At 44.2% G+C, this 22,850-nt stretch overlaps 1 long non-coding RNA gene across 4 annotated transcripts in view; it reads right to left on the bottom strand.

Annotated features, from left to right (window-relative positions):
* LOC116095089 overlaps positions 1 to 22,850 on the bottom strand; it is a 54,555-nt gene that overhangs the window by 26,451 nt on the left and 5,254 nt on the right. For 2 of the 4 annotated variants that reach the window (XR_004120438.1, XR_004120440.1), the window contains exons 2-4: positions 18,173 to 18,266; positions 17,201 to 17,308; positions 16,391 to 16,507 (exon numbers count right to left, since the gene is read on the bottom strand). This is a non-coding gene — a long non-coding RNA (uncharacterized LOC116095089). Of the gene's footprint in view, positions 1 to 16,390; positions 16,508 to 17,200; positions 17,309 to 17,399; positions 17,490 to 18,172; positions 18,267 to 22,850 lie in introns of all 4 variants that reach the window. The other 2 variants (XR_004120439.1, XR_004120441.1) reach the window with 2 other exon arrangements.

Below are 22,850 nucleotides of genomic sequence, written 5' to 3'. Positions count from 1 at the left end.
TGCTATGGTGGGAGAATTGAGTTCTGATGATGCCAAGTAACCTTGGTTTGTGTTGTTTATTTTCTTACTCTTGCCCACCCCCTGCCATCTGATTATCTCTAGTGCTACCTGCCCTTGCTAAATCTGACTGGAGTCAGTCCTTCCTGTGATCCTGGTTGTATCAGAACTCCTCAGAGTCAGGCTGTCTTTGTGATCCTGTGATTCTGAGCCCAAGTTCTGCTCAGGATACCAGACAGACCAGAGAAACTAGAAGGAACCCAAGCTACTCTGCTGGTGGAGTTCCTGTGTGCCAATGGGTGAGCCCCCTCCCAGCATTCTTTAGTTTCTATAATTTTTTGAAGACTCCCTGGGCTTTCCCCCCATGCACCTTAGCGTGTCGCCTTGTGTCATCCTGGCTCCGCTCATGTTTAGGCATCTATAGTAGAGATACTTTATATTCACCCATCCGGTTTCACTAGCCAGTGAAGCCTACAGACTGACTCCTTGTTCTCAGGCCCAGCTCATTCTGTGTCTTCCCTGTGCAGAACTGAAATATAACCAGTGGAGCTATGTGATTAATTCCTAGAACAAAAGTTATGCCAAGTGGGGGCCAGGGTGATCATGAAAACCTCTAGGGAGACTCGCATACAACATGAGGCTCTTCATTCCACCACACGGATGTGTCCCATCCAGAGAGCCCTACTTCTGTGTAAGGTTTCTGGGCCCATTATTTCCCTCGGGCTGAAGCCCTGCAAGCAGATACCTGCCATTGTGCCAGCTCCTTTGTCCCTTCCTGTTAACCATCTCCAATTATATAAATGTGTGTGACGACAGCATTTGGCTATGTGGATGCATTATAGGAAATAAAGGTTAACTCTGAGAGTCAGTTTTCTGACAAAACCAGACTAAAGTTCCCATGAATATACAAAATAGTCTAGTGCCACTGGCTGTCTCCTTACATTGTTTCATTAGACAGAACATATCAATTTTGTAAAAGCAAACTTGGATGCTATAGACCACTGAGGAAAATTCCTCTGTAGCATGGTGGCTGAGTTTCCCACCATCCTTCTCTTTCTGATGAAATTAACTCCCCACGGTTGGTCAGCGGGGTGATCTCATTTTAGCCAATCGGCTTGGGAGCTGCAGTGGACCTCACAAAAGGCTAGGAAAGTATGCGCAGTCATAGCAACCGCAGCTCAGCGCTGCCAGTCCTGGACCCTTCCCCTAATGACAGACAACGGCTGGCTTCTTCGATGATTAAACTTTTCCCCTGTGATCCTCCTTGAATACATTAGCCAAGCAAGTCTGATAAATTTGTTTATCCCAAGACAATCATTAGGAAATTACCTGCGAAAGTAATCCTCAACAGAGCAGTCTGTGAAGAGAGAGCCATATGGCGCTGAGAACCCGATGAGCGATGAAATCTTTCGCTGTGCATTCCAACAGGTCAGGCAAGGTTTCCCCTTCAACTTTATTATTTTGAGCAAAAAGCACAAAATCTCAGGAGCCCAGAGGCCACTTCATTTCACTGGAGTGGAAGCATTCTTCTATCAGCGCCAGTGGCCCTGCCACCCATACTGCACACCTACTATGCACTGGGCCTAGGGATCGTTTCTTATCCAGTCCTGTGGACCTCTGGGAAGAGGCAGGTGTGTTAACAAATGATGATCCAATGGCTGAGAACGATGTGTCCAAGGAGAGAGTCTATGCAAATGTATAGATAGCATCAGAGAATCCTGAGGCTGGGTTCAAGGTCTACCTCATCTGGTTCCAGAAAATGAATCTGGAAACGGTGAGGTGGGGGAGGGGTGAGCACATTATGGCCTCAAGAATGAAGAGGAGAGGAGGAGCCAGTCTAGAAGCTGCTTCTCATAGTGACAAAAAACAAAAAACAAAAAAAACAAAAAAACATATCATGCTCCTTACCTGAGGAAGAGAGTAGCCCAGTGCCTGCTGCTGACTTGGGCCACATTACCCAATCGCCAGTCCACCATAAGCAGGGAAGGTTAGTGAGACCGAGCTGGGGCCCCACAACTGGAATTTTAAAATGAAAGAAGTCATTTATAGAAGTTGGTGGTGTAGATGTGATGGCCCAGATGTGGGCACGACCTGGCTGACCTCACAGGCTTTACAAAAACCGACACTAAAGAAACTTCATGAAGAGCAAGGGTTGACCAGCAACCAGGAGCTTGTGAGACCAGATGGTAGTTCTAGAGGTGGTCACACGAGTAGACCCAGGGCCACATTAAGGCACAATTCAGCTCATACTAGAGCATAGAGGCCCACGCCTAAGCCTGCCATTGCATTCTGCAAAGCAGGGTGGACATTCTAGACTTCTAGTCCACTCCAAGGAACCCATGTCTGCAGACCTTCTTAACACATCGGCACATTCTAACAAAAGACTGTCATCCTATAAGCTTGCTGCAAGGGTGTCTCCCCTCCGGGCTGGTCACAAAGATAAGGAGTCAATATTTTCCAAATTTTCAACAGTATATATTAGCTTTTAAGTTAAAATGTTATTTCCTTTAATGATAGAAACTGTAACAAATGTTATATTAAAAGCAGTGTCTCTCTGCTAACAATTCCACCGAGAATGAGTGTGAGTCTCCCAGGTGCTGAACACACGCCTGTCCATGCTGGACTCAGGCTGAGCCCTGCACAGGAAGAGGCCTTTCTCACTCACTTATGCTTGGATAGCTTCATCACTCTGAACAACGCCATCCAATCCCAGCCGCACGCCCAGTTCCAATGAGAAAACAGCCATGGAGGCACATTTCTGAAAAAGAAAAGCTGCTGGGCTGGAGAGCTGACTCAGCAGTTAGGGGCACTGGCTGCCCTTACTGAGAACCTGGGTTCAATTCCCAGCTTCCGCAGGGTGGCTCACTACCATCTGTAACTACAGTTCCAGGGCTTCTGATTCCCTAAAGGCTTAAAAATTAGAAGGTGCTGTTATCCCCTCATCTGACAGAGGGAAGCTGGGGCTGGAAGAGCCCTGGAATCCTGGCACTTAGGCGATAGAGGCAGAGTTGAGCCCATCCTTAGCCACAGTGGGAGTTTGAGGCCAATTTGGATTACAAGAGAATCTGATCTTGAAAACTCCCAAAACGTAAGTCAATAAATAAATAAAATTAGGAGTGAAATGAGAGGAGAGGAAGAAAAGGAGGGGCGACTCAATCTTTTCAAAATTCTAGAAGCTTTGTAAGCACTGAAGCCAAAAAGAATATTCTGTGTTGGCCACAATCCAAGTGCCTGTATGCCAGGTGCTGCAAGCCAAGAGAACTGACAATGGGAATCTCAAGGAGACACATGCTCATGGACAGTCACGGTGGAGGCATGTGACATGTGCCTTGAGAGAATGTGACTAAGGGCACTCGGCAGAGGAGGCACATGTGCGTCTCAATGAGCTACAGTCCCGATTGCTCTGCGGCCTGGCCTTCAGTTGGTTCCCAGCGCATAGGAATCAGCAGAGGTGCATCTCCCTAAGACAGCATACAGGTGAGGCCATGGAGCCTGGGCTTCAGGGGCAGATCTAAACTCAAGTACCTGCTCCATGACCACTGGGATTGGAACCCAAGTCTGCGTAATTCTGGGTGCTTTGCATTGCAGTAACGTAACAGAAATATACCATATTCACATTAATAGCAGTGTTTAACCTGGGTAATCAGCCTTCATTTAGAAGCCAGTTTCACAGGGCAGAATACACTTCCCTAAATGACTGATTCTTCTTCATTGCTTCTCAAGAAAATCCAGAGGCAACTATTTCCAGAGAGTGGAAACAGAGACTCCTTCCTGATTCCAAAGAACTTGTGTTTTATTTCTCAAAGACATAGCCACATTTTTTGTTTAAATTTTTCTCTCTCCACATCTAGAGATTTGATACACCATGGCTTTGATATTCTCATATTCTCTCTCTCTCTCTCTCTCTCTCTCTCTCTCTCTCTCTCTCTCTCTCTCTCTCTCTCTCCTTCTCTGTCTCTCTCTCTCTCTTCTCCCCAAACAAGCTCGTGCGCGCGCGCTCGGACACACACACACACACACACACACACACACATATACACACACCTCCCTTCTCTCTCCCCTCTCTTCTTTCTCTCCTCTCTCCCCACTCTTTCTCCAAATGTATTCTCTACCTATCCTTTTTCTCCCTGAAATCCACTTTAGAGCAATCAGTCTTAATCTTGTCTCTTCAAAGATAAAATTCTGCAAAGACTCTGCATGCGGGCTTAGAGGATGTTTAAAACTCAAGCAGAGGAGACCCAAAGGCCCGTTATCAGAATAAGAAGCCTGGCCCCTTAACCCAGAGCAGCGTGAACTCTGACAAGCACAAAAGACTCAGACACTAGCTCCTGTCCATTTCCTTCTGCATCCACATTAGCTAACCAGCAGGATAAATCCACCTGAGCAGGAAGTCTGCCTTTGTAACGGGTGTGCATCCTATCATCTATCTGGCCTATCTAGAATGCTCCACAGAGAACACCACCAGATCTAGGATGAGGGAGCCCCCACATGGGTATAGATACTTCAGGGAGCAGAGTTCTAAAGTAAGGAGAGTTTGATTTCAGTGTAGCATCCATCCATTTATTTATTTATTTATTTATTTATTTTGGAGTAAGCCAAAGACTTAAGCAAGGTATTGACCAAAAGTATAAACACCAAAAGTATAAACACCCTAAGATGGTCAGGTCTAAGAAGGTTACCAGTTCTAATGGTGAGCTAGAGAGCAAACCAAGAGCTGGGCCAGAAAGACAAATAGACCAGTGGCATCTCTTGAACAACTTCCTGTCATTTCTGAGTATCTAGCCTCCAAGATTTTATCTAAACTATACCAATGATGGTATGGTTCTCTTCTCCTCAAGAACCTACCATAGCTCCTTCTTGCCTCCCGTTGTTATAGTGACCACGAGACCTGGCTTGGTCAGGCTGTCCAGCTTGCAACTGTTGTGGAATGTCTGATTACTCTCTACAGTTCTCCACACAGCTGATCACGTAGTCACTGCATCTCACCTTGACATTCTCTTATGCTTAGACATTCTTCAGAAGGGTCTTGTTAATTCCAGCAATTCAAAGAGAAAGACCACTGACTCAAATCACCAAGATCAAATTAATTAAAGCAAGCAATCAAAGCAAGCTTTTTTTATTCCTGTATACCTGAGATCAGCATTAGACAAGCATAACAAATTAGCCATAATGACCTCCTGAGACAAAGGCATGATTACAAGGTGGTCATAGCAAGGTAGTTATAACAATAGGTAGTCATGACAACTTTTTAAAACAAAGGTAGGGATGCAAGATGGTTCTGAAACAAAAGCGTACTTGCCCTTTCCTGGAACAGGCAGTATGGAACCATTTGTAGTTAAGGTTACAAATGGGGCACAGCCCAATCCTTAAGAAACGGATTTAATCACAAACAGGAATGACCCTAATTTGTCTTTACTCTAAGATGGCTTTCAAGCCTAAGATGGAAGCAGGATGGCTCATCTTATGAGTTATGCCTCTGATAATCTAGTTATCCCTCCAACCTAAGCAGAGTAGTAATTATGCAACAAACAGCCTAGCAAGCTGACTCTTTGTTCAGTTCCATATTCTAATAATCACAAGCTTGGTGTTGGAGCTCTGAAGGCAAGCACAGCTATCTATCCCAACCGTGTCACTTAGAGTCTTTGTGTGGTTATTGGCAGTAATATGTTCTCTCTCATCTTCCTTATGCAAAAACACAGTAGTAATTTGCCAGATTTGGGCAGGAAGATCTGGGCACTTGACTCTCACATACTGAGTAACAGTGAGATCTTCATTGCTGCCACTGTTGGTCTCTAGGCACAGCATTCTGACAGCCGGTCTATCCTATAGAACATGTTCTCCTTTGTCACACAGATACCCTGGGAGCAATCACCATAATCTAGGGACACATCTGACGATGGTAGTGCCTTAGATAGTGGAGTATGAGATGGGGATTTTTTTTTCAAACGGCTTACTGAGAGAGCATCCCTAGGACATTGACTTTCACAAGCGAGTGTGAATAAAGCAAGACAAGTTGCAGAGAAAGGAGAGATGCTGAGCAAGATGCCAGTCTCAGCTCAGATGAACTTCCATCTCATCCCATGGGGAAACTCTGGTACCCAGAGTATGTCACAGGAAGACTTACCTGAAGCAATAGGGCTCTACTAGTGTATGACAACTATGGGGACCCATGGGATGTCCAGGATGCCAGACAGCCCAGGAAGACTCTGGAGTCCTGGAAATTACTATGTGTAGTCACAGCCTCTCTAAGCCACAGTTCCTTTATTGCCAAGATGGAAGCCACAGTACTTACCTTGGTGGTTAGGAAAAGTTCAATCATATTTCTTAATCCTACAGTAAATGGCCCCCTGTCTCTCCCATGATTCAGGTAACTCTAGATGTGTTGTAGATAGCAACTATGTTCTTCTGCTCTGGCATTGTGGCTCTCTCACCCCAGACAGGTGTCTCACATGCACACGTGTCCTCATGCGCATACAGGCATACACATATGTGTGCATTTGAAGCCTCTACATGTCCCTTTCATTCCATTTGTTACTTCCAAGTCCTGGTTCATATTTCCCCTCTTCCATTATCTTCCTCAGTCTCACACTGATTTTGCTTGTCTCGAAAAGCTTTTTATCACACAGCTCCATATACCTTATCATTTAATCTATGGGTTATGTTTCGTTTTTAAGATAGAATCGCATCTTAAACTCACAGGAACCCACCTGCCTCAGCCTCCCCAAACTGAGATTTGTTACAAGCATGTGCTGCTACACCCAACTCATTTAATTGATTTCTAACTATAGCTGTTTATTTAGTGGTCCTTGATCACCTTCCCCTCCATGGGGCTCTGAGAGTCCAGGCTCCTGCTTAGGACCATGTGCATTCTTCTGTTTTAATTAGCGAGTGTTTTCTGATCAGGATAATGAAGTACCTTGGTTGACCATTTCAATTCTCGGGCCTCTCAAAGCCAGCAAAATCCTTCCCTGGAGGCCAGAGGTGCTCAGCTGACAACCCGGGCCAACCGTGCATGTAAAATGAATGATAATGGCTTCCCCTGCCATTTAGGTCACAGATGAATCTTAGGTGAGACTCTTCTATTGGGTTCTCACAGTTTCTGAAAATTGGCACCCTAGGAGGTGCAAAGTGAACTCCCTGCGCAGCTCTGATTACCAACACAGTTTATGCATGCATTAGGAGGCAGCTACAGGGCCGGCAGCCTCGTGCATGCAGAAATCACTTGTTAAATTGAGCCTTAAGTATTTAGCAAGTGCTTTGCAGCCTAATTTATGCAATTTTTTTTTTTTTTTGGAAAGTTGATGCAAGTTGAATTTGGTGGGGGAAAGGTCACATTGTACTTGAAATTCCTTTGGAGCCATCTCTACGTGACAGTACTATACTGAAAATTTCCTCAGAAATATTACTCATGGTTTAACCAGTTTTAAGGCAGAGGTTTTAGTTGTTTCTTTTCCTTTAAATCAACCTGTATTTTCTCTCAGGCTTTTGAAAAAAATAAAATTTAACAGCTACAATGAATCAGTACTATACTGGCTTTTTGGTACTTTTTGTCATTTTAAATAAGCTACTTTATTGATAACCACCCAGTTCTACAGCATAGATCATTTTTTTTGTACGAAAATAAACATTTAGAGAGATCAAATCCTCCAGCTATCCTATGTCTCAGTCCTGAGGCTAAAGTGGCTTGAACAACAGAAATAAATTTTCCTATAGCTGTAGATAAGGACCTCAGGGTCATGGCTTCTTCTGGAAGCTTCTTTTTGAGCTTGCAGATATCCCACAACTACAGTCTACATGGTTGTGGCCTTTTAAATCCATTTGCTGAAGACCTGAACCCCAGTGTGATGGTATTTGGAGGGAAGGGCATGGGGAGTTATTTGGTTTAAATGAGGTAGTGAGGGTGGGGTGGCTGTGACAGGATTAGTGACCTATGAAAACAGGAAGGCATGCAACTGCACTCGGATGTGTCCTCCACACACATACATACACATACACATAAATACATACACACATGCACACACATACACATATATATACACATACACACACATACACACTTACATGCACGTATACATGTACACATACACACTTATATACACATAAACATATACATCCATACACACACATACACATACATACACACACACACACACATACATGCACACTCAGACACGCACACATACCATGCCACATAAGGACAAAACCAGGAAGGAAGATCCCAAGTACCAGTACATGATGGTCTCTCAGCTTCTCAACCTCTCAGAACTAAAATAAATACAATGTTTATTGTTGAAGCTGCCACTGTAGCATCCTTAAGCAGCCTGAGCCCAGACCTCTCTTCACCTGTATCAACCAAACTCCCCACATCCATGTCCTGTCTTTACAGGTACACCCATCATGGCAGACTGGGACTGTCCTAAGCCCAGGCTGCTGTGAGGATGGCAGTGAGAGGGTCCTGGTGCTGCTACCTTCTGAGCTATTGCAGGTGGGCTTCCCACTTATCAAAAATAATTGATAAACTATCAAACGCGATTCAGTCTCTGATGGGTGAGTGAAGGCTCAAGACCAGAGTCACCTCAAAAGAGTCTCTTCCTCTGCACCGTCTTTCTACATCTGTTCATGGGCACCTGTGAAGTTGTTTTAAGAGTAAGATATTAAATAAATACAAGGTTTGATTTGCATTTCTAAGCCCCTACCTCAGCAACACAATATACCTCATACATGCCATTCACAGCTGTGTACACAGGCACATAGATACACACACACACACACACACACACACACACACAGCATCTTGCCTCCCACAAAATTGTCTACAAAAAAATAGTAGGACTTATAGAGAAAATTTTAAAGCAGACAGCTAGGTGGACCATTCATATTCAAGATATATGAAATTTCATCATAGGACAATGACAGAAACATTAACCAGATTTAACATCTACTGGCAGAACTGGGCATGGCTGCTTGTCCCTGTGGCCCCAACAGTAGGGGACAGGAATAGGTGGATCCCAAGTCCTGTGAGTTCACTGACTAGCTAGTGAAGCCAAAAAGAGTTGCTGGTTCAGTGACAGTCTCAAGGCAACAAGGCAGAGATGGAGAGAGGATAATGCCACACACACACACACACACACACACACACACACCACACCACACCACTACATAAACACAACACACTCATAACACACACATTTACACACAACACAACACACTCTAGTTAGTTTTTTAAGTTCCCTAGGAGCTAAGTCTCCATTAGCATTTTTGGGTCACCTTAAGTCAGTCTCCATTACTTCTGTCCTTACCCCACAGCTTTCGAGTTACTCCATCAAGATGTACACACAAATATTTTCCTCTACAAACCATGTTTGTCAAGCTTTAAAACCCTGAGATCAGGCTCCATCAAGACAATTCCCTCAACATGTAAAATAGTTAATATAGTACTGGATGGTGGTGGTGCATGCCTTCAATACCAGCACTTGGGAGGCAAAGGAAGGCAGATCTCTGGGTTCAAGGCTGGCCTAGTCTACAGAGCGAATTCCAGGACAGTCAAGCCGTCAAGGCCACACAGAGAAACCCTGTCTAAAAAATACATATATACATGTACACGCACACACACACAAATATACAAGTATATGTGTATGCACGTATATGCATATATGTATGTATAAGCAGTATATTGAAAATATAAGTATATAATGAATTTATAGTCAAAGTAGTTGAGAGTGAAACAAACTAGTATTAAAGTACAAATATTGGGGGCTGGCAAGATGACTCAGCGGGTAAGAGCACTAACTGCTCAGATCAGTGACTTGAGTCCTGAGTTCAAATCCCAGCAACCACATGGTGGCTCACAGCCACCTGTAATGAGATATGACACCCTCTTCTGGTACATCTGAAGACAGCTACAGTGTACTTATGTATAATAATAAATAAATCTTTGGGCTGGAGCAAGCAGAGACTGAACGAGTGGAGTTGACCGGAGCAAGCAGGGCTGAGACCGGAGTGAGCGGGGTTGACTGGAGCGAGCAGAGGTCCTAAATTCAATTCCCAACAATCAGATGAAGGCTCACAACCATCTCTGTACAGCTACAGTGTGTACTCATATACATAAAATAAATAAATCTTAAAAAAAAAACAAATATCACAAACAATAGGAAAGAATTGACATTTTACCTAAAAAAGAATATATGGATTCCTCATTAATACTCAGATTCTAACCCAACTGTCTTCAAGAGTAAAAGACAAATAAGAACCAGAAGCCATAGGACATCATCGCAGACAGAAACATGGAAAGGACCTGCAAGAACTACTGACAATAAAAGAGAGAAATAAAAAAAAAAAAAAAAAAAAAAAAAAAAAAAAAAAAAAAAAAAAAAAAAAAAAAAAAAGGACACAGTAATTTAGGAACAGATAAACTGAAAATACAATTTTTAAATTAACTGCTGAAAATCTGTAAGTAATAAAAAATGCATGTCCCCATGAAGAAGGACGCAATGGGGCTGGCAAGGCTGTTCAGTTGGTAAGAGCATGCACGCTAAGCCAACCCTTCCTTCTCCAAGTTGCTTTGCCCACAGGGCTTTAACGCAGCAATAGAAAAGTAACCTAGGTAGCTGGACTGGAGAACGGAGTGGATCTGGGAAATGGAGGGCAGAGAACACGATCAAAACACATGGCATGAAACTTTCAAAAAACTAATTAAAATATAAATATGAATATTTTCACTGTGAAAAATAAATCTTAAAAAAAGAGAGAAAATGAATGTACTACATAGCAGCCAGGTATGGTATCTCATGCCTATAATCCTAACCCTCCAGAGACTGAAACAGGAGGATTCCAGTGAGTTGGAGGGTAAGGCTATGCTGCAAAGCCAGAGTCATCCAAAAACCCAACGACCATGCAAAGCATACTGAGTATGCCTGTGCTGTGTCTTGGTGGAAGAGCAGGCACCTAGCAATGTGAGATCCTGGATCAGCCATTAGTACCTTTCCACCAAACTAAAGCAGGAGGCAGGGAGGACTCTGGGAATGGCATAAATCTATTGAAACCTCAAAACCCCCACCCCACCCAGTGACACGTTTTCCAACAAAGCCACACCCCATAATCCTTCCTCCCAAAGTTTCATCAACTGGGGACCAAGTATTTAATATATTGAAGCCATTCCCAACAAAACACCACACCCAGGATGGCCTGGAACTCATTATGTCGACTAAGCTGACCTGTAACTCAAAGATCCATGGGCACGCACTCTGGAGTGCTGGGAATGGAGGTGTGCACCGCCTTCCTGGCAATTTTAAAGGACTTTAAGATAGACTCTAAGTACAATGTTGAGCTGAAGTTGATATTGACTGCCCATGCTTTCTGAGTAAACACTTATAAATATCATCCCTTTTTGTTGATTGGCTTGGATCTTTTTTAATAATCAAAAAAATGTATTATTTGTGTGTGTGCATTACTGAAACCAGAGGTCAAAAAAGAGTGTTGAACCCACCAGAACTGGAGTCACAGGCCATGTGAGCCATCTTGTGAGTGCTGGAACCGAATGGGCTCATCAACAAGAACAGTGAGTACCGTTAACTGCCAGGTCAACTCTCCAGCCCAGTTCTGATCTTTAAGGCAGGTGTCTTGAGAGATGCAAAACTGGATCCGCCATTAGGACACTGCTCCTCCAGAGAGTGCTGTTAAAATCTCCGGACCAGTACGGTAGCCAACAACTGACTTTAACTCCAGTTCTGAGGGACCTGATGCCCTCAGAACTGCAGGCACTGCACACATTGAATGCACAAACATATGCAGGAGATACACTTATACACGTTAAATAAAAATAAAGTATTTAAAAGAGAAAGACAGTATCTCACTATGTAGCCCAGGCTGCCCAGGCCATCACAATCCTACTGAATTAACCTCCTAAGTACTGGTATTTCAGGGATGTGTCACTCAGCCTGACTAAAAACTTGGTCTTTTCAGAGTACTTCATGCTCTCTGGGTTGCCCATGTGTGCACGGTGGTGTATGTGAGCAGACACACATGTGTGACAGACCTTGGGTTCACACTTATGTCTCAGCACCAGAGGTCTGGGTTTTCTCTTTTGCTCATTTCTAGTAGAGTCTCTAGTTCTTACAAACCCACACAGAGCCTCTCCTTCAGGTAAGTAACAAGCTCATTGCCTTTTTTCTAAATCTAGAAAAACATGGGAGGGAGGCAGAGAGGGAGGGAAGGATGGAGGAAGGGAGGGAGGGAGGGAAGAGGGAGGGAAAAAGGGAGGGAGAGACAGTATATAGCTAAGAGCCATGGACTGTCACACTAAGTGCCTTGAGAGTCCCTCGGGTACACAAATCTTCTAAGAACTCGGATCCTTTTGCATCCGTGAATGATCTTCAGCCCAGGAAAGAGGAGCACAGAGAACCAGAAGCACGCTCTGTACATAGTGGGGGACAGTGAACAGAAGCACACAGTGTACATAGTGGGGGACAGTGAACAGAAGCATGCACTGTACATAGTGGGGGACAGTGAACAGAAGCACACTCTGTACATGGGGTTTACAGAGTCTCCAGTGGCACTCCAGAGCCAGTCCTCAACATCGTATTAACATCATTAGATGGATTACAAGTCACAAATATTCTCTAACAAGACAACAAAAAGAGTCCCTGGGAGGAAAGAGCACCTGTTCAGGTGTGACAGAAGCTGGTTGAGAATGAGTTCTACCACCTCCACTCCTCATTCTGTGTGCTTTCTGTGTGACACGTCTGTTCACACGGTCACTCCCAGCCATCAGTGAAGGACCACATTCTCCTTGAGAAGCAACTCAAGGAGAATGCTAGAACGGGCACCCCCTGTTCCCTCCATCCTCAGATGTGGCTAAATAAAAGCACAGGATAAGTTAACAGTAAACTACCATCTGTATGCAGTGCCCATTCCAATGAGAGGGTTATCAGAGCACATTAAGTTTGGAGACCTTGGAGACACATATCATGCCTTTATAATCATGTAGCATGTGGAGGAAAACCTTGGAAATTAGGGAAAGGCAGGTGGTTCCCCTTCCTAATAAGGAGCTTTCTGGGAGACAGAAAGTTATCTGTCTCAGAAAAATACCCAGAGCCATGAGGGAAATGTGATTACAAGTCATCATTAAGGAGATGGAGACTTTTAACAAGTGATGGGAATTCCTTCCATGGACTCACACAGGGCTGGCCAGAGTGTCTTCCTCTAGGAACTTGTTCCTCTAGGAACAAGGACTTGTCAGGTGACATAGAAACAGAAAACCTCCTTTGATTTAAGAAACTCATTATATTTCTTTATGGTTCTGTTCAAAAGTTGAGTTTTCTATTCTCTGCTTTCAGTACTTAAGAGACACCACAGTTTCATAAAAGTGATTCAAAAAAGATTTTTTTGAGAACTGAGGTATGGTGGTTCAAGTGAGAAATGTCCCCCATAGGCTCATATATTTGAACATGCGGTACCCAGATGGTGGTGCTGTTGGCGACAGTAAGAAATCTTTAGGAGTGGCGCTTGGTGGAGGAAGTGCACCCCTGGGGTTTGAAGCTCCAAGCAGCTTTTGAGGGCTTCTGGCCTCAGCCGACTTCCTTTTCCTGCTTCTGTGTGCCCCTGAAAACGTGGCCAGCCAGCTTCTTGCTCCTCCCTCCTGCTTGTGTACCTACCTTGCCACTACGGACTCTTCCTGAAACCATAAGTCACAATAATCACTTTCCTCTATAGGTTGCTTTTGGAGGTGGTGTTTGAGCACAGCAACAGAAAAGTAACAATGTGTACAGTAAGCACATCCATTATGTTTACATTTTCTAGTTCTGGAAACACTCCACTCAGTAAAATCTGTTCAACCTGGGAGAACAAACAACACACTATTTGCTCACAAAGTTAAAGGATGCTGTTTGGAGTCACAGGCCCATCAGCCACTCACCAACTGATACCTGCTTGGCAAAGTCAAGTTCGGCTTTGGGAATTCTGACATAGACAAGTTTGAGAATTCTGAGTGACTGCCACTAGAGAAAAATTTAGTCTCTGACATTGCTACTGACAACTCAACTTCAGAACTTCAACCAGTAGATGAATGGATCTAAAAGATGCCAGGCCAAATAAATATTCTGCTTGATACTGCCTATGTACAAATAGAAACTGAGAGAGAACTTCCTCATGAGACAGAGCACTTTGACTGGGTGACAGACCTTCTCCTTAGGACCTGGCATGACAGACTATTGAAGTACCCCAAAGTCCATGAACTCCCTTTGGACACTCATACTGCTATTTGAAGCATTTGGGCAGCAGTACCTGGAATAATTTATTTACAGCTGTTTTGTTTTGTTCTGTTTTAAGATAAGAGCAAAGAGAGATAAAAAGAGAAGCCATTCAAAGCACATCAACATACACTGCACCTTCTTTGTTTCCAGGCCTCTGGGTCTCTCCCACCAGATGACTATAATATCCTGGCTCCCTCGTGGAGACTTGGCCCTTTCCTTTGTTCCTGAGATTTGAGGCACAGAAAACTGTACACCGAGTGCAGCTGACACCCAGGCCATAGATGCGCATCACATAGCAAGAATCAACATCTTAGTTTTCCACATTTTTTTTAGTTTCTAAAATAAGTAAATATTTAAAAGGGAGAATGAAAACTAAACAGGTGAGGTAAGCCTGTGTCCTAAGCTCAGTGTTTGAGAGGCGAAGGCGGGAGCATCCTGAGTTAGAGGTAGCCTGAACCACGCAGGGAGATGCTGCCACAAAACAAGACATAAAGCAAGAACCAACAAAACAACAACAACAACAAAAAGCAAAACATGAACCCCTGGGATCTGGGCTTCTCCGCCTTGAAGCTTTCCTTTATCATATTGGGGGGTGGGGATGTCAAAACCAGAAAGCACAGCTTCCCTGAGCATCCTGAGTCCTGCGTGCCAGCCCTCCCCCTCTGCACCAATGAAGCAGCCAGGCCAATTCCAACTTGTTATCCTGAGACTTGAACCAGGAACCAAATTAAAAGCCAAGAGCAAAGGGACACATGCTGCCATTTCTAAAACAGAGCCATATGAGCACGTGACAAATCTCCCACGCCAAAGCAATTTGGACACAAGTGTCCAAATATCAGCATGCACTTGAGTGTGGGCCATGGCCAAACTGAAGCAGCATTCTCACTAGAGTGGTCTGCTGGTAAACTAAAATAGGAAGTAAGCTCTTTTTAAGAGCGTCTTGAGCCATCAGAGTCTTGGAGAGTGAAAACCCTGAGGAGAGACAAGGTTAGTGTGAACCAGCTTGCTTCTTTCTTCTTAATGCAGATAAGTGTTGTTAAAGTGCTGCTTAAGAGCATAGGATGGGGCCTCACCAAGTCTCAGACACACATGTGAAAAACTACGCTGAGTGGTACATGCTTGCAATCCAGAGCTTGAGGCAGAGACAGGATCCCGGGGGCTCACGGGCTAGTCAGTCTAACGCAATGGACAAACCCCAGGCTAGCCGGAGATCCTATCTTTAAAATAAAAACATAGTGAGAACCAAAGTTGACCTCTGGCCTCTACATGTGTGCAAGCACACAGACAGATACACATGTACACACATACACCTGTATACATCTGTACACAGACATTCACATACACAAAAGAACATAAGAGGTAGTTCCAAGGCAGCATCAAGACTGATTCATAAAGCCTCAGATGATCTGAGTTAACTCCAGGAACCGCCTGCAATAGCAGCAGTGACTGACTTAGGAAAGAGAGACTTCTGTGGTAAAGAGTGAAGTGTCCCCTGGCCATTGCTTCCCTGTAACTCGTTTTCCTTTTTCCTTATGAAGTGATGATCACTGATCCTCATCATTCAGAACGAGTTCCCATGAATATAGACATGCCATGAAGCTAACAATGGGGGAAATATAAAGTCACTAAGCATCCCAAACCTCAAATGGATTCATTTTAGGAAGAAAATATTTTCCACAAAGAATCAAATATTTTCCATAGCAATAAAATAGGATTTTCCTGAGGGAGTCTGGAAAATTGCCTCCAAGGTTCCGATTGATAAGCTTTCACGGGAGGAAGAGTGCATTTGGGGTAATAAATCGCCAACTGACATGTTCTGCACAAAGCAGCAGTGTTTGATACCAAGCTGCAGGGATAGGAGCACAAAGGCATCAATTATCCCAAAATAGACTGGGGCAGAGTCCAGTGAGCTATTAGTTCTTTAAGCTGCGTCCACAGGGGATGGAGGGAAAGGGGAATTTGGCAATCAGCTGGTTAATTTGATCACTGTAGACAACTGCACTGTATAATTTAGGTCGGAAACAAACCCTGACCTGGAGTTCCTAATTTGGAACATTCATCAAATTAATCAAATAATTGTGAATTCTCGATTTCACTGAGCCCTGAAACAGGGTTCCAGGAACACAGATCAAGTGCCTACTTACAGTCACCAGCAACATGTGGTGTTTCACTCTCTGGGTATCTGTGTCTTTCTGCTTCAGGCTTCATGGCCACCTCCTCCTATCCCACTCTTCTCTGCCAAAAGGAGTTTCTTTTCTGCCCTGTGAGGAGATGGATCCATAAGCCATAGATGTCCTCACCCACCTCGAATAGGTACAAGCACTGTGCAGGCACCACGCAGGCACCGTGGCACATCCTCCATGGCAGGCACCACGCAGGCACCGTGGCACACCCTCCATGGCTGCTGCCTCAACAGAAAAGCTTCCTGTCTCAGTACAACCAACTTTAGGCATCTTCCCCAGAACCCACCACACTGTTTCCCAGAAACCTTGTGTCTTTTCGGATTTTCAGCTTTTCCCTTTGTGCTGGTTCAGGCAACACAGCAAATAAACAAATGACTCTACAACGGGGGAGCAACTTCAAACACTACCGTTATGTGTAAATTAGCAGGAATTTTCAGGAAAGCAATGACAGCAGGAGGTGAAGTGGATTTTAGAAGTTCAGATAGTAGACCCAATAAACCTTGGGAGCTGGGGGTGAGGTGGGGGTAATTTGTTTTGTTTTGTTTTTGTTTGTTTGTTTGAAATATGTAAGATAGGAGGGACCTTAATTTTAAAGATATATTTGGTACTGTTGTAACTGGGAATTAAAAAAAATTTAAAAGCAGCCAAGAAGGGATACATTGCTGTAGGGGTTTTTAATGTCCAGGGCAAACACTATCAAGGGAGAGTTAGTTGTACAAATACTGGAAGTGTGCCCATGTCAAAAAGGTTGGGGGGCGGGGCATTCAGTACCTGTACTATGCAGGTGGGGGTGAAGCCCCTCTGTAAATCAGGCCACTTCAGCATGAAGGACGCTGTGTCTGTCACAAGCCTGCACTGCCCCTCAGCAGCAAGCACAGTCTACACCATGGACAAGAAATAAATCTCTGTTGAATGAATGAATGAGGAGTTTTATTTCTGTCTAATTAAATAACTCCATATGGAGAAGTACCCAGGGAGCAGTGAGGAGACAGGGTCTTGCCAATTACATCAGCCAAATCAACCGTGGCAATTAATTTGGGGCAGATGCTGGAGCCAAATCCTGCAATGCAAAGGCAAAACTGAGCTCTCTCATTTAGTCTTCACAGTTAAACTGCACGAACCGTCTAGAAAGGCCGGTGACTAGAAAGGCCGGTGACGACCAACAGCACTTTCTGATTATCACAATGGGATTGTGGCTTTTACTTTCCTACAAGGTCCCAATTTTCTACCTGTTACTTGGAAGGAAATTTCAAGTCTCCCTGTCTTGACTTACCTGTCTCATGCATCTTGAAAGGCTCCTCTTCCATTTAGTTCTGAGCCACATTATGGCACCAATATGCTGAACTCAGCACTACCAGCATCACCAAGAACCACAAAATTGTTAAATCCATACTTTAGCCCTCTGCCCTCACCTTGGTGACCCCCTACATCATTCGCCTAAAGTCTTTTCCTCCTTTTGGACCCCCAATATACCTGTCTCCCATAAATAACCAAGTGTTCAAACAACTCTGAATTGTCTCTGGAGAGCTGAAGCTTGCACATCACATATATAATGGCCAAACAGCAGGTTCGATTAAATCCTCGAATCATCATGTCAAAATGTAACAGCCTGTTTTCTGTCCGTAGGCCTGATCTCTGTTCACGGCATCACCCCAAAATACAAGGGATCACTTGAGATCCTATAGCCACCCTATCACAGTGCCTTTCAAACAGTCTTATTGGTTGTTCAGGAGGTGAGCTTACTCATGAATATGTCCTGTTCATTTGTTCATGTGTCTTCTATCCATATGAGTGAGAATTTATTAGGTCCATCTCCTTTGCCATTAGGATTCACCACCTAGTGAAAGAAGCAGACAAACCAGGCATGAACAGTGTGTTCAGGTGCTTGAATGTCTGTCCGATGCTGTGGGAATGAAGAATGACTAAGTGAACCAAGAGCCAGAAATTCCTAAGACAGGCATTGTATCAGGAATGTGCAAGAATGGAGAATGCCTGTGACTACTCCAGACAATCCTTTAGAGTTGCTAACTCCCAACTGTTAGCCCAACCCCCAGTGCGAATAAGCCTAAGGACAGAGAAGGAGAAGCACCTTTAAGAAGCAAGCAGTACTTCACTAAAACATAGGCCCTGCTAGATGCCAAGAGGCACACCTGTGTCTAGGAAGGTCAATTGTCTTCATTCACTGGCTGAGAAGGGCACTGTGAATGGCCTTCCACTATTTGTCTTAGGAAGGGAGAAACTGAGAACACAGATCCTTATAAGAAGTATAAGTACAAATAAATTTGTGTGTTTTGAGACATGAGCATGAAGAACCCAGAAGGATGCATAATCAACCAAAATGCACCTGGCCTTTAACCTCAGCACTCACGAGACAGGGACAGATAGATCTCTGTGAATTCCCAGAGGAGCTTGGTCTATGTAGAGCTCCAGGCTGGCCAGGATTACATAGTGAGACCCTGCCTTGTAAAGTGTCGGGCAGGGATGGACAGGGTGGTTGATAAAACAGTGGTCATAGCTGGAAGGTGGAACAAGAGCTTATTTGCTATCTCTGTTTTCTGAGTTTCAACTATAAATTAATTCTTTTTTTTTTAAATTGCCCAGAGGGGATACATTAGTCACAAAGTCTCACAAACCAGAGGCTGGGAGCTAAAATGACAATGTGGGTCATCAGTGACAGGGGCAGCAGGGCTGGTGGGAGGCAGGGAGGCTGGGCCCTGGGAGAGGAGGAACAGGATCCTTCCAGTGCACGAAGGGAAGTGAAGGAAAGAAAGGGGGTCCTGGGGCACCTCCGAGGAGTGTGGCTGAGAGGTTAGGAGGGGCAAGGGAAAGGCTGAGGGAGCAGGTGATGCGCTGGGGCACAGGTCTTCCATATGTTCACAGATGCTCCTCAGGCTTCCTCACCCAATAAGAGCGCACAGTGCTCCACATTGCGGTCTTACCCCTCCACGATCCTCCCCTGGTGAGCTTCACCTTCAAAAGGCTAACCTGTTTCTCAGTTTGCTTACATTTCTGCTAGCTTACTTTTGTTTGTTTAAAACCATCTCCTCCCTCCCCTCAACCATCTCTAAGCTGCCTGTGCATTTATCTATGCCCTGGAAATTAACCACCATAGAACTTTTTTAGGATTTAAAAGACATATAAGTCATCTTTTCCAGGCTGCCTCTGAAAGTTGTGATTCTATAGATTAAGTGTGGAGATTACGCGGAAAAGAGTTGCTGCTTCCAGATCTCAACGCTGTTTTCGTGCCATGGAGCAGAAGTTACAGAGCCAAAAGGTAAGAACCTTTACATTTTTATTAGCTGCTGTCAAGGGTTCTCCAAAAATGTTCCAACGACACTACAGACAAGCTCTTATTAGATCTATCAGTGCATGAGAGAGGCAAAAAGAACAAGACATGAAGCTAACAGCTGTCGGCAAAAGCAAACCACACAGGAGAGTGTTTTACAAAAAAAAACCAAAAAAAACAAAAAACCCAAACCTACAGCCATCCACTTCCGACATCACTCACGGCTCTTGCTGCAAGAGTCACTCCTATGTCCAGCAAAAATTAATTCCCAAAGGCCAGAGTTGTTTTTTGGATATGCAAGAGAAGGGTACACGGGATGCAGAGAGGGAAAATTATGGAAAACTACCACTGGCAGCCAGGCCTTGTAGGTAAATCCAGCAGGGTAACACTGTCCAGTCTGTGCTACACATGTAAGAATTCATGGACATCTAACAGAGGGTCCCAAAAATAGACGGATAAAGAAGAATGAAGAAACATTATATATGATACATATGCTTATACATTTTTATAATTTTCAAACTTACAAATTTTTTGCTAGGATTAAAATGTGCTTCAAGCTGCCCTTCTGTCCGTTAGTTCTCAAGGCGCCAGCAACACCACAGCTGGACTCAGGTTCACCACGTAGGATATGTCTTAAGCTACCCGCCCCAGGGCAAAAATCATTAGCAGGTATCTGCAACTATAAGCGGTGCAAGCGCTGAGGCTTCAGAATTCAAGGCAGATGAGGAAGTATATTTTCACAGATTATATTCATTTCAAATGGCAGGATATCTTCCCTCTGGGGAAGAACAACATAACTACAGCAGGGATAATTTCTCTTCAAAACGTTCGCTGAGAAATGCTTCCAGGATGCAGGCTCACACGAAGAGCCTCAGGACATCTGTGACTGTGCTCTCACCTGCCTGCACACCTCTTTTCTCCACATTCTCCAGGATGGCAGCAGCTCACGAGCCCTTAAAGCACCCTTGGCCTGCTAAATCCTAAGGACAAGCCAATGCACGGTCAGAGGAGAAATTCAAAGTATTCCAAGTGTATTCTTCACACCCTCCCCCGAAATCTCACCCAGCCAGAACTCAATTATTATAAACGCTGATCTGCGGCTATAGAATGACTCAGTGCTTCAGAGCACTTTCTTGTGCTTCCAGAAGCCTGGGTTTGATTCCCAAAACCTACAGGGCAGTTCACAACCGTCCTGGGGAGCTGGCATTCTCTTCATTCTCTTCTGGCCTCCCCAGGTACCCGACATGCACATGGTACACAGACGCACGCACATGCAGGCCAAACAACTACCGATTAGTTAATTTATTTATTAATTAAAGTCTGATATGGCCAAACATGGGAGGGGTTCATACCTATAATCTCAGCATTCTGTCCAGAGACAGAGGCAGGAGGATTGCCTGAAGTTCAAGGCCAGTCTAGTTTATATAGTTAATTCTGGGCAAGCCTGGGCTACAGAGTAAAACCTTAAAAAAAAAATCTACATCTGTCAAGCTGGGTAAAGTGAGTACCCACAGTCCTAGCTAACTGTTTGTGAGACTACGATGACATCACTGAGCCTGGACGGTCAGGGCCAACCTGGGTAACAGAGAGAGACCCCATCCTATCTTAAGAAAAGCCAAAGACAAAGCAAACCAACAAGATCTACTCATTGGCTGTGTACTTCTGTCTTTTTTTATAATGACAGGATATTCACTGTCCATTTCTACAAACGAAAGGATAAAAGCATGCAGCATCTAACTCTTAAGTTTCTGTTTTCTAAGCCAGGGACTTGTAGGTAATGAAGGATAACCTGAAACTTGGCACAGTCCTCCTGCCTCACCTTTCTGAGTACCATCAGACTTCACCCACCTTAAGTCCCTCATGTATTAAGTGCAGGATGATATGCAGTGATCAGAGGTGGCACTGAAGGAATCACAGACACATATCTCCAATGATAGGAGCAATGTCACCTTGAGCTCAATCGCACACAAAGAGCCTCGTGACATCTGTGAGCTGTGCTCTCACTAACATGGAAACCAAAATGATGATCGCAAATGAGTGTAAAGCAGAACTGTGGTAGAGCCATGGGCACAATAGGGAGGGAGGGACAGACAACGGGCCATTGGCTCAAGGGTGCAAATGGGTGGGAGAAATGTATGCTAATGCTCTAGAGGACAGACCTTAATTGAATGTTCTCAAGTAGCTAGTTGAGATGATTATGAAATAAATGTCTATGATGAAGGGCCTGCTAATCACTTAGATTAGTCATTGCACACAATGTGTGTGTGTGTGTGTGTGTGTGTGTGTTCCATAGAGTGTCAATTAAAAATAAATCATACAGACCGAAAGCTTATAAAACAGCTTTTCCTAATGATGTAAAAACTTGTCGCTCCCTCATCAAAGAAATCCTTGTGGCAGACAGAGAGCTATAGTTTGATCGGGGACTTGTAGGTAGCACAGTCTACTGACCACCACTGATCAAACTACAAAGAACAACTGATTTGGGGGTGTCCATCACCACTGGATGCATCTACAACTCCATTCCTGTACCTAAGGCTCAGGGACTATCCAGAAGAGGGGGCGGAAAGACTGTAGAGCTAGAGGACCTGAAAATCTTCCACCCGACTGTGTCTCTTAGAAGTGACAGGGAAGATACACCCACAGACCCACAGCAATATGGCTGCCTAAACAAGAGCAGAACAACAACACTAACAGTTACGCTACGACAGAAGGGGAAACTCTCTTGGTGCCCTTCCCTAGACAAAGGTAGCTAATGACTGCGGTTGACATGAGTTCCCAAGCTATCCATTATCAAGTGGTCAGCTCTGAAATCATGTGCTTACAAGCAACAATGGGTAGATTCAGGATTGTGTGTGTGTGTGAAAAGACCCATGCTTTTGAGAGGGAATGTGGAGGCAGAGCATGAAAAGGGTTGGAGAATTGCCTCAAGGAAATATGTTTAATAGATTATATTGGTTTCAAATGGCAGAATATCTTCCATGTAGGAAAAGGAGAAGGTAGAAGAAAGAAATGGGAGGGGAAATATATGTAACTTTATTTTAATAAAAATAAAAATAAATCATAGCTCCCCTTCTCCTCAGAGAAGGGGAAGGGCAATGGAGGAAGAGACTTGTGAGGGGGCCTGGGAGGACGGGG

The sequence above is a fragment of the Mastomys coucha genome, unplaced genomic scaffold (genome assembly GCF_008632895.1).
Source record: "Mastomys coucha isolate ucsf_1 unplaced genomic scaffold, UCSF_Mcou_1 pScaffold17, whole genome shotgun sequence".
Lineage (NCBI taxonomy): Eukaryota > Metazoa > Chordata > Mammalia > Rodentia > Muridae > Mastomys > Mastomys coucha.
Note: the sequence above shows the minus strand (reverse complement) of the source record. Positions and strands in the feature narration are given on the sequence as shown.